Genomic DNA, 8,378 nt, shown 5'->3' with positions numbered 1-8,378 from the left:
GACCAAAATTGATACAAAAAAAATGACAGGACATCTTTAAATTCTGACAGGTTTGGCTTGAATCCTAAGTAAAGGAGAGAGAAAAGAGGGAGGAGAAGAAAAAAAGGTATCCAACGCCAAACCTCCTCTTATCCACTACCACACACATGGGCCCATTAGAAAGAGCGTTATGCACTGCTTCTATGCCATCAAGGAAACCAATGTTTGTCTGTCAGGGAATGCCTCACATGCCACTTAAACACGACAGACGTCTTGTACCTGCTAGCCTATTTACTCTAGTTCCAATATTTGTTCTAGTTTAAACTTTGGTCCCTTAACACTTAATTGTTTTAAATTTGTCTAATTTTATTCTATTTTGTGAAATCAAGCATCAACCTAGACTTGAAAATTTCCTTTAATATTGCAAGATCTATGTATCAACCAAAACAAACTTTCAAATTGAATCCTAAATAAAGCCAATTTTATTCTACTTTTCAAATTGAGAAAAAAAGTTGAGAGACTGAAATTAAAAAAAAAAACATGAATCTCCCCCTAACTATGCAAATCAACCCTTTATTTTGGCAAAAAAAAAAAAGGACTGGACATTTTTTTCAAGTTTTAAATTTAGTCCTTGGAGGTTTTATTATTTTAAATCAATGAAATTGGTTTTTATTTTTCCAAACCGAGCATTTCCTTGATATTGTTCAAATCCTTAGAGCCTACAATAAAAAAAAAAATTTATTTTAGTGTTTTTTAATAATGTTTAAGGGTTATTAGAGGTTAGGTACTTAGTCCTACATTTGGATCCCTATATAATTAATTTATTAGATTTTGGACCATATTTCATTTGCTTCACATTAAATAAAAATAAAAATAAAATAAATTAAAAAAAGCTAAATGAGCCAGTGAAATTATTGTAGCACAAGAAAGAGATCATCATGAATTGTAATAAATTTCCACAATGATTTCTCTTTTTTTTCCTTCTTTTTTTGTCCTTTGTTTTTTTTATTCTCTCAACTTTTTTATTTGATCCTTTCATATTGCATTAATTTAGAATCAGGTTTGTTGATTTGTTTTGGTTACCTATGTATGGAGATCTCGCGATGTCAAGAAAATATCGTGTTACTCAATTAATAGTGAGTTTGGAAAGATAAAACTCAATTTTATTGATTTAAAACTATTAAATCTTTAGGGACTGAACTTGAGGCTTGATTAAATGTTTAGTCCCTTTTTTTTTTGCTAGTATTAGGGATTAAATTGAAATGGTAGTGAAAACCTTTCAGCTCTTTTTTTTGTTCTTTGTATTTTTTTATTGATCAACTTTTTTTTTAATTTGATCATTTCACATTGAGTTTATTTGAGATTTGAGTTATGGTTTATTTTGGTTGTCTAGACATGGGGATCTTTCAAAGTCGAGGAAATATTTCATCCCTCAATTAATACTTGGTTTGGAAAAATAAAATAAATTTTTGCCTTGAGGTTTCACTAACCAAATTTGAAATTGAAACAAATATTCAGCTCTATATTTACAAGATTAGGGGCTAATGTAAATGGGCATGGTTAATTTGTCTATCGCATGCATTAATACTCGAGTCGAGTATAATGTTCACTTTACCCTGTTATTGTCTTTGTGGATGTAAAATCCCATATACACATGCCTCCATTCAAGTAAATGAAAATAAACCTTTATAAAGTTGGATACGATTATCATCCTTAATTACCTTGTTATATTGTACTAGCAAATTACATTACATTACACACACACACACACACACACATTTAGACGTGTTGTCTGTGTTTTTATTTAAAAAAAACAATAGAGAGTGGATGGCACGTTGTCCACTATCTAATGTTAAAAAAAAGACCTAGCACGCAAGCCCAACCTCTTTTTTATAAGCCATGTGTGGGCTCACATGTCTAGTCTGTTTGATTTTTTTTTAATTTTTTTGATTGATGCATTTTCAATCCCTAAGTTTTATTTTAAATAATTTTTTCCTTCGTTATTTGAATGCCTCTTTTTGTTATTTAATTTTTAAAAATTAAGCTTTTTTTTTTGTTATTTCAGTCTCACGTGTCTATCATATCATGTCTATTCTTTAAAAAAAATTATTATTCGATATAAAAATAAGGCAACACACTTGGTTGTTGTATAATTGAATGAAAAACAATTTCATGAATAAAAGTCATTAAATCTGGTAGGGTGCATGACTTGAGCCACAAGTTTGCCAGATTAACCAGGTCCACTACAATATTTTTTTATGTCTTTTCTTTAATTGAATTTTTTTTTTCCATTTTTATCTATTGATATTTGATTTATTGAGAATTAGACTTAATAATTTGTATCGCACGTGACATCGTGGCGAACCTATAAAAACAAAAGCTTGTTTGAGAATAAAGTAAAAATGAAAAGAGTAGTCGTCACTTAGTATTATGGTCACTAGAAAATTCTTATTGGTCTGTAGAGTTCTAAAGTAAGGAACTAGTTATGCTAAAAGAAAAGCACTATCACCTTAAATTATCCCACCTAAGGTAAGTTACATTGCTACTTTTATCTTATATTCTTTATAGTGTATTATGCCTATTCTACCGGCAGTCTTATCAATGGATGATAATGGATCTACTATTATGAGTTTAATCGTGGATGGATATATGGGCTCCAACTTAACCATTCTAAGGTTTGGTTTATCTTTGTTACTCCCATTTATTATCTTTTGATAATACTTCGTGAATTGACATGTCTACAACTGGTGACTCTTGATTATAACCTGTGATCAATAGTCCATCAAATCATGCTAATAAATAACCAATAAGCTTATGTTAGGCTTATTAAACCTTGCCTATATATTAGGAATGGTCCATGAATAATATCTTATTAAAGTTTATCTATCCTATAGTATCCAAGATTCACTCGCAATATTTGTTGAATGAATAAAGATTGTATGTCACGATCCTATCCAAGTAATGACCATCATGGTTTCATCTATTTGGAATAGAATCTAGTGACATGAAGGTCCCTTATGGACTAAGATTTGAAAAATAACCACTTCGAGATTCACATGTCTTTAAAGTGTGTTATTTAATAATCACCTTCTTATAATTAAGCCTTTTGTTGGTTGCCATTTATTAGTGTTTATACACATTGATTCTGTTGCATGTGTGCGGCGTCGCGGCGAAATATTCCACTTTATCAGGAAATGTATAATATCTATCTGGCAAATATGGGGAGACAAGAAATTCTTGTCTTTATCAGTGAAAAATGGAATGGGAGTCGCCACCTAATATTTTGGTCACTAGGAACCCTAACTGGTCTCAGAAATCGGGTACGGGGACTGATTGCGTAAAGGGAAGGTATTAACACCCCAAATGCGCCTTACCTAAGGTAAGCTGCATTGTTTGATTGTCTGATAAAAAGCTAAGATGTTATCGTATTTCTAGTTGTTGGTCTGTTTATGGTTTAAGAAAAGTCCTCCTCAGTAAGGAGATCCTTATCTTATCAGATAAAACCTAACCGTTCTAACGTCTACATGAAAAATATATTTTTAATATCAGGAATACATTTTACGTATAAATTCGTAATCCAGATACTAAAAGAAGACAAAATATTTTTTGAGAATTTTTGAAATATTGGCCTAGTTCTCATGGCTCTAACAAACTTGTTGTTACAGCCAAAGTGCATACTAATACATATATTTTTTTGAAATTTTCTTTGTTGTATGAAAATATGATATATAATAAAGATTTTGTTTTCATGCATACGGCCTAGTCTCTCCAATATATATATATATATATATATATATATATATATATATATATATATATATATATATATATTGGAGAGACTAGGCCGTATGCATGAAAACAAAATCTTTTTATTTTAAAATTCTTTTTGATGACTTAACGAAAATCGGGTATTTTTAATACTGGATTTGTATATTTACGGTATAAAAATACAAACCAATATTAAGCAATAAAAATATGCAGGAAAATCAACAAATGTTTTAAGGATTTTTCGGAATTTTAAAAACAAAACATTTTTTTTATTTTATATTTTTTTGATGTCTTGACGAAAACCGGGTATTTTAATACTGGATTTGTATCTTTACGGTATAAAAATACAAACCAATATTAAGCAATAAAAATATGCAGGAAAATCAACAAATTTTTTTAAGGATTTTTCATAATTGTTTTTTTATTTTTTATTTTTATATATATCTATGTATATAAATAATATAAAAAACATTATAATATATAATATATAATACTAGGTGGGCTGGGCTGGGTCGACCCACTAACTGGGCCGGACTCAGCTCCAAAAGGGTTGGGCCGATCTCGACCCAAAAGGGATTGGGCCGATCTCGGCCCAACAAAATCTCATATTTTCTTTTGGGCCAGACCTGGCCCAGGCAGTAGGGATGGGCCAGAATCAGTCTGGCCCATAAACACATGGTTGGGCCAGAACCAGCCTGCCCAGAGAAGGAAAAAAACCAACAATGCTGAGCCAGAATCAGCCTGGCCCAGCAACATAACTGACGGGGGAGGGGGGAATTATTTTCCCTCCCCTTTTCTTGCATGCAGAACGCTATTCATTCTGCATGCAAGAAAAAAAAAACAGCAAAACGCAAACAATGAAGGGGAAGAAGAGTTACCTGGCGCGGAGGAGGTGGTGCGTTGCTGGTCTGGCTGCTTCGCTGGCGGTGCTGCGGTGGAGGCCGGTGGCGGTGTCATGGTTCACGGATGACGGCTCCAAACAGTAACGTTACTGTTTCAAACGGTGGAGAAAGAGGCTCCTGCTCTTCCATTCTCCTCCTCTTCTTCTACTGCGTTTCCTTTTCCTTTTGTTCTGATTTAGATGATGTTTCTTTCCAGGACCCAACCTCGTCCGGTGTCAGTATCGTTTTTCCTTAACCCTCACGGTCCACTCTCCTTTACCTCTCACTGTCCCTCTCGGTCTGCTTTTCCTCCCTTTCGGTTCGTTTTCCTTTTCCTCTACCCTCATAGTCCCTCTCCTCTTTATGGCTTTCCCGGTTTTCTTTCCTTTTTTGGTCCGTTTTCCTCTCTTCGGTTCGTTCCTTTCTCTCTTTTTGTTTTTATTTCTCTACCCGTTTTCCTCCCACCTGTTGGCGTTGAGTGCGATATTTATAGGGCAAAGGGGAGCGGGGGCGTCCCTATTGCCACCCTATAGTAGCGCATGGGGAGCAGGGTTTGCTGCCCTGCCACAACACCGGGTTGGCTGGCCAATGGGCGTGGCTGGCAAGGCGCGGCGCCCCTGACTTCTCACCATCAAGGTGCTTGGGGTTTCGAGTCTTCTGCAGGGCACACGACTTGCAGGAATTAATGATGAAAGAGGAAGAAAACAGCCCACCTTCCCCTGCTTCATGTCCGGGGGAAGGAGAAAGAAGAACAGTGTCGCTCAAAACGACACCGTTCTACTTTTTTTTTTTAACATGAAATGGCGTCGTTTTATACAAAACGCGACGTTTCATTTAAATGTGGCGCCAACATATTTTTTCAAATCAACCCTTAATTTATCCTTTGTTCTTTTAAGTCCTCACAATGTAATTTGGATTTTAAGAATTAATTCAATTGCATCCTTTCCAATTTCAGTAGCCGCCCCTATAGTTGGCCGCGTTTTTCACTTCAGTCCTTGGTTTTGAATTTGTTCATTTTGACCCTCCACTGATTAATAAACTTCTAATTTCTTCAATTTAGTCCCTGTATCGATAAATTACAGGCCCTCTATTTACGCGCCTTTTCCAATTTGGTCCTTGGTTTCAGATTTTCTCAATTAAGTCCCTAATTAGCAATTAAACTTCAATATTTATGCAATTAAGCCTCTAATTTGACCAAATCAACTCTTAAAAAATATAATTTGACCCCAGAACTTTAATTTCTTCCAATTAAATCCTAAATTGACTTAAAAATCCATTTTCTTGCAATCAAACCCTCTATAAATTCAATTAAACCTTCAATAAAATCCAATTGAGTCCATAAACATCCAATTTTGGACTTTTCTCTTCAAATTAAATTTTTTTTTTCCAACAGGGCTCTCATCATTCAAGTATATACTATAAAAAATTTCAGTCCTTGTATTTTTGAACCTCCTTAATCAATTTTTCTGATCCTTTTCTGAGCGCTCCAACCTCGTATTATTTTTCTAATTTCTTCCGGCTATATATTTTTATTTTTATTTTTATTTTTGTGTGGGGACCCAAAAATGGGTTACAACAGATTCTATGACTTGAGTATGTACATTCACAATAAGTGAACAATGTTGTACCCATCCACTCATGTAAACTAATCAAAGAAATAAATACTCATAATTATTTGGTGAATATTGAACTTAGACATTTCTAAGACTTATTTTTATTTAAAATCAAAAGAATGGGTAACCCCATTTGATATTTTAAGGTAATGGTCCATATTGTGTCCATTTTAACCTAAATACTAACAGTGAATAACAAGATATTTTTCACATAATTTGTGAGAAAACAAGGATAAGTTTTTAAAAGGTTTGGAATATCGACCCAATGAGCCTTTTAATGTAGGTTGAACCCTTAATAAATTTTATAAATAAGTTATAAAAGCCAATGCAAATGTATGGATGAGCTTTGATTTTCTATCATTTCAAATCAAAAGACTATGTCAATACATATTGTTAAATATATCAAAGTTCATACACAAATAAAAACATGTTGCATTACTAAAGATAATGATGAAATGACAAAGAACATGAAAGAAAACAATATGTAAAATTCAAGGATTCAACAAAATACATTTAAACACAAATGTCAATCTAATAAAAAAATGCTCAATTTTAAAATCTCATCACAAAAACACATTAAAATAAACAATAGAACAAGATGCAAGATTAAAGACTTGGCCAACATCATTTAAACATAAATATTAATCCAATAAACATTCCTAAAACCTCGTCACCAAATACATCAAAATCATCAATAAATAAAGATAATTATTTAAGAGGTATTTAGGATTCAAAATAGATCTTTTAGGGGTGGTCAAAGAGGACCAAAAAGAGCTTAAACAATGGAGAAATACTATGGAACCGAGAGATGCAGTGTTGGCATGTGACAATCATACTCCAAGAGTGGGTTATCATGTTTGGCGCATCATTCCATGCGCTATCAATAATTGATCGATGCTTGGATGGGCTAGCATTGTGTGTCACTATGTGTCACTCCTTGTGCAGCGATGCAGGTCACCACTAACCGATGAGGGAGACTCAACACTTTGAATGTTTGGTGGTTAAGGTTCTCTTTTTGTTATCTCGGTTTTCTCTATTTAGATGCTCACAAAGAGGTTACTAAGTTATGAAACTTGTATGGTTGTGTAGTGCTCATTAAGGGGAGAAGAATAACGGTGATTTTACCTTGTTTGGAGGTCAAAAGAGAGTAAAATCAAATACAGAAGTTTCAGGGGTTTTTTTTTTCTCTTTATCTTTAATTGGTGTTGATGCATGAGTTGTTGTTTTAAGATGATTAAGGGCTTTATTAGAAGGATTTGAGATGAAGATAACGGTGATGTTCTCTTTGAAAATGAAGGTTGGAAATGAGACAAGTTAAGGGAGAGTTTTGGCTTTAGATAGAGAGAGACGAGGTTAAGGGTTTTTTTTTTTAAGAAAGGCATGAGAAGATGAATAATGTTTTTCTAGGGTTTGTTTCTCCATATTTAAGCTCATATTCTTTTTTAAAAATATGATGGCTAGGGTTTTGATAGAAAAGATAATGAATAGTGTTTTATGGTTAAGGGTTTGGTGAAAGAAATGATGAATAATGTGTTTTTATTTGGTAAGCCCTATTTCCTCTACAACTCATCCATTTATTTATAGCCTATAAATTTTATCATCTTTTTTAGTTACTTGGTCCCCAAGGAACTAAATCTCACTTTGGTCTCTTAGTTCTCTTATTTTATGATTTAGCCCATATAACTTTTGTCATTGTTTTTTTTTAATAACTTAGCCCCCAAGCAACTCCATTTTATCTCGATCTCTTATTTTTCTTGTTTTGCACTTTAAAACTTTGTTTATTTTGCTTCCTATTTTGATTTTTGGTTTTTTTATTTTGGTTTTTTTCAAAAAACATTGTTAATGTCAATTTGATAAGAAAAGTAATTAAAAAATACAAAATGGACACGAATGCATTGAAAACATATTTTTTTTAATATGATTTTTTTAAAAAGACATCAACTAGAGAAAAATAATTGAAAATTACAAAAAGAACGTGCGGATGGCCAAAATGTGTCAAAAACACTTTTTTAGTTGTTTTGATTTTTTATTTTTTGAAAATATTTTGAAAAAGGAGGTCAAAACTTGAGTTATGAAAATTTATTTCGGTTTGTTTTTTTATGAAATTATCATGTTTTTATAATATGGGTTGAGAGTT

This window comes from Populus trichocarpa, chromosome 2 (assembly GCF_000002775.5).
Source record: "Populus trichocarpa isolate Nisqually-1 chromosome 2, P.trichocarpa_v4.1, whole genome shotgun sequence".
Lineage (NCBI taxonomy): Eukaryota > Viridiplantae > Streptophyta > Magnoliopsida > Malpighiales > Salicaceae > Populus > Populus trichocarpa.
Note: the sequence above shows the minus strand (reverse complement) of the source record.